This window comes from Tupaia chinensis, unplaced genomic scaffold, assembly GCF_000334495.1.
Source record: "Tupaia chinensis unplaced genomic scaffold, TupChi_1.0 Scaffold000159_1, whole genome shotgun sequence".
Classification (NCBI taxonomy): Eukaryota; Metazoa; Chordata; class Mammalia; order Scandentia; family Tupaiidae; genus Tupaia; species Tupaia belangeri.
The window spans coordinates 3,180,741-3,185,119 of NW_006159630.1; the positions used below are offsets into that span (position 1 = coordinate 3,180,741).

General features: G+C 61.7%; 1 protein-coding gene across 1 annotated transcript in view; it reads left to right on the top strand.

Annotated features, from left to right (window-relative positions):
* The window catches only part of RBFOX3 (RNA binding fox-1 homolog 3), a 353,380-nt gene that overhangs the window by 261,799 nt on the left and 87,202 nt on the right, over positions 1-4,379 (top strand). The window lies entirely within an intron of this gene.

Genomic DNA, 4,379 nt, shown 5'->3' on the forward strand with positions numbered 1-4,379 from the left:
AGGGTTTCCGGGGTTGGGGGCTTGGGGGGGGGGGGGGGGAGGGGGGGGGCTAGGCCTGGTGGCCAAGGGGCTCCTCTTGAGAGGCGAGTGGGCCCCCTGCTGGGCACCTCCAGTGTGGTCTGCCAGCCAGGGCTGCAGGGTTTGGTTGCATCCTGTCCAGGCTCCTCTCCTCCTTGCAGGGCTCCTTGGCCAACTGTCCTGCCCTCCTGGCGGGGCTGGGGGTACATGCCAGGGAGAACAGAAGCAGACCCCCACTCTCAAGTAGGCAGGCCACACCTTGGGAGCCCGAGAGCTTTAAGAAGGGCTATAGGCTTTCCTGTTCCCACCCTGGCCTGCTCTGGTGCCTGCACCACCCGCCCCCTAGCAGGGTTGAGCTGGGGACTTTTCCCATGACCTGGGCTGCCAGACCGGGGCGTTAGTTCTCCTGGGAAAGTGCAGTTGGTGATGTAGGACGCCAGTTCTTGCACATACAAGAGGCTTCTTGGTCACCCACACCCATCACACAGAAGTACGCGTGAGCACACACGCATGCACTCACGCCTGAGCCATGCCCGCCCACGCCCACTCCGCCATGGAGAGTCGCCCTGCTGCCCCAGCTCGTTTGTCCCTCACGCTCAGCCCATCTGTGCCACACCCTGGGGCTGGGGCAGGGAGGCTGGCTCTGCCCAAAGCACAGTGTCTCTGTCGACTAAGGCTCAGCGTGGCGCGGCCGAGCCCGGCTACACCCGGAGACTGTGAGCTCACCCTTGTCCTGGGACGCCTCTGCGGAGCTCCAGGCTGCCCTCCCTGGTGGGGGAAGCCCAGGACAGTCAGCTGGGCACTGGGGTATGGGGCGGGGGAAGCCTGAGGGCCACGTCAGCTCCCACCCAGCCTCCCCAGAGGGACGGCGGGAACTTGCCAACGGGCAGCTCGGGGTTTCCAGATGAGCAAGGGGCGTCATCAGCACGGCAGCGTTCCACCAAATAATCTGGCCACTGAGCTCATCCGGCCCCACTTCATTAGAAACGCAGGCCATTCCGAGCAGCAAGCGCTCCCGGGGAGGGCCGGTCCTGTGCACACATCTCACAGAGGTCACACAGAAACACCGAGGCTGCCTGGCACGACCCCGGGGGCCTGCGTCTCCTGGTGGGCACACCCAGGGAAGCTGGGCAAAGCAGACCCTGCCCAGTTGGAAGGGCAGGCAGTGCCTGCACCAGCAGGGCCCCCACCAGGAAGGCGCCACGGGATGGGGTGCGAAGGAGCCGGGGACCGCCAAAGCCTTGGGACCAGCTGAACCTTTGAGGTGCCTCCCCTGCCTGGTATTTATAGTGGTGCCCAGGAGCGCAGAAATAATTACAGCTCAGTTCCTGCCTCCTTAACAAGGCCCTTCTCGGATTCAGGGCAAACAGGGTATTTTTTTTCTCGGCTCTTTTTTTAAGTAGTATCAGCTCTGGAGTGACAGCTCTTCCCAGCACACGCCCTCCCTTGGCCCTGGGAATGGGGCAGCAGAGCCACCAGGTGCACAGCCTTCCTTACCCGCTGCTCCGGGCACCCCAGAGGCCCAGCTCCCTATGGAACGCCGAAGACGTTTCACTCCAAGCCCAAAGTGCAGCTGCGGTGCCATGCGCTGGAGGTACAAGGGGAGGAGGGTGTGGCGTGGGCACCAGCTTAGATGTGATTATGGCAGGACAAGACCCGTGCCCTTCAGTGACTGGCAGGTGCAGAGCATGGCACGGGAGGCAGGGAACACACCGCCCTATCCCGAGCTGTAAGCCAGACACACGTTCAGATCGCTCTCAGAGGTTTTCCTTTCATTCTGATGAGCTGCTGTTGGTCCTCTCTGGAGCCTGAGGTTAGCTGGTGAGGCAGGTGTCTAGACATCGCCTGCCTGATGCTTTCTGGAGGTGAGGCTTGGGGCAGGTAGCCCGGCTGAGAGCCACGACGGCAGGTGCAGGCACCCCGAGGCAGCCTGGCTTTCTCTGGCCAATCGTTGAGCTCAGGGGTCCCTCTAGGCCCCTTCCTGACCCTACTCAGATCCAAGAGCCCACAGTCCCTGCTGTCTTCGCTCTCGGTAGTTTAGTTTCAGATCATTGACTTGGTTTCCCCACCAGGCTGTGTGCTCACTCGGGGCAAAGAACTTCGGCCCCCAGACCCGGAACCTGGCACAGTGCCTGCACATTGTGGGCTCTGAAAACAGCGAGGCAGATGACATAGTGGTTACATCGCTGGACTCCCATGTGGTTGACCAGTTCCGGTCCTGGATCCTGCAGCTTACACTCACGCCGGGCACATGTACATGTGTGACCAAAATCCCAAGAGGAGGATGGGGAAGAAGGAATTGCAGTGTGGGGCCGTCTCCCCTGGGGAGCAATTTCTCCTTTTCTATCTCTCTGGTGAACGCAGGCGCCCTACAGCATGGAGGGCGGGGGTGAAGCAGGAGCGCCAACTCGGACAGTCATGCATGGGGCCCTGCTGGGATGTAGCCCAGCTCCATGTGAGGAGGGACAAGGCTGTGTCCACAGCAGATACTCAGTAACCAGGACGCACGAGTGAGCCAGTGATCCTCAGGCAGGCTGGGTGTGGTGCCCAGGCACTGGGTGAGTGCTGTGTGGCTGCCCCCCGACTCCTAGGTCTCCTTCAGGGAAGAGACAGCAGGGCAGGATGACGACCCGGGGCGGGGCAGGAGAGGCCAAGTTTCTGAGAGAAGAGGCAGGCTAACATGACTGGAGAGGGAGGCGGCACCTGGGCTGCCACACTCATAGGAGAGCCCTCTGCAAGGGCTTGGCATGCAACGCCCCACCCCAGCCATGCCGGACCTTGGCGCCAGGCCACCCACCACCATCTTGGGCCGGGAGACCCTGTTAACAACCTGGCCCTGCCCAGAGGCAAGGAGTGGCCATGGCAAGGTCTTAGTCACAATTCTGTGGACCCGGCAAGCGTCCCCATCCTCACTCTGCTGGGCACTACCCCAGGGGGCCTGCAGAGCAAGATTGCAAGAACAGGTCAGTCGACTAGTTTGCTCCGGGTGGCCAGCTCTCTCACCTCACTCTGCAGGCATCTGCCTCCCCACCCCAGATTCAGGCCTTTCCTTCTAAGAGGAAAATGAGTGGAAGGCTCTTTTGTTTGCAGGACGGGGGCCTTGGGAGACGGTGGTGCAAAGGTGCTCACCTACCTGGCTCGTCTGAACAGAGCTTTCCAAGCTGTGCTTGGCGAGAGGCATCCTCTACCCTCCCCACCCAACGCAACTTCTTCCTTGATGACCCTCACTCGACATGGCCTGCAGCAGGTGCAACAGGGATCCCAGACACCATCCATCCCACCTCTCGGGTTGGGTGCAGAAACCAAAGCCCAGAGAGGACACAGCTCTCCTGAGATCGCACCCCTGCTTGGCTGCAGGCCAGGGGTCTTCCTCCTCCCAGGCTGCCCCAGCCCTGCCTCCTTCCAGAGCGGGGCTGATTCTCTGCAGAGAGGCCTGACTTTATGTTCATGTCTTCAAATTGCCAAATGCCAGATGTACTTGCCAGAGAGAGGGCACCCCCAAGGGACATGGTTATGCCCAACCCCTCTCCCCCATGTCTCCATCCCATCAGAATCTGGGGCACACACACGTGCCCAGTGTGTTTTTCAAGCGACCGGGGCCAGAATTTATGCATTTGGCCATGAGGGACCCAGCTCCCAGGCACAGCCCCAGCGGGATGTCCAGTCCCTAAAGACCAGAATTTGTGCTGAGTATCTGCGACCTCCCCCTTTCCTGGAGGGAGTGCGTGTGCCTATGGTGTGAGGTAGGGAACACCCCCCTGCTGGCTCACCTGCAGCTTATCCCGCAAATGGAACGTGCCCTGGGGGTATCTGGTGAGTCTAAACGTGGGCAGGCTGGTGGGCGTGCATGTGGCTGGTGAAGCCACACACTCAAGCACACGTCACAGTGGAGATCTGAGGAGCATGGCCAAGACCTCTGCCCCAGCTGGCTGGGGTGAGGAGGCAGCCACCTGTACACCCCTGGGGGAGTGTGCCACCCCAACCAGTGTGCCCGGGTGTGGGAAGAGGTGAAGCACCACAGCCAGTGCCCCTTGGCCCCCAACCCCAGATGAAGTATGCGCAAAACCACGTGCCTGGGGCAGGCAGCAGGGGCAGGTGACAGGGTCTGGGGCAAGCAGGGCCCACAGGGCCAGAGAGGCTCCAGGGGGCTCTGGCTGGATTTCCAAGCCTCAGGTAAACAGAGAAGCCTTCCCCAGCGCGGAAGCCTCTGCGTAGATGTCCTCATTACATCACCGACATCCCCGCCACTGAGCCGGCCTCCCTCAGGAGAGGCGCTTCTCCGAACGCTGGGCAGGACCGAGCGCCTTCCGGTCGGTCGGGCCGCAGAGCCCACAGAGCAGCTCCGCCTCTCTCCGCAGCGG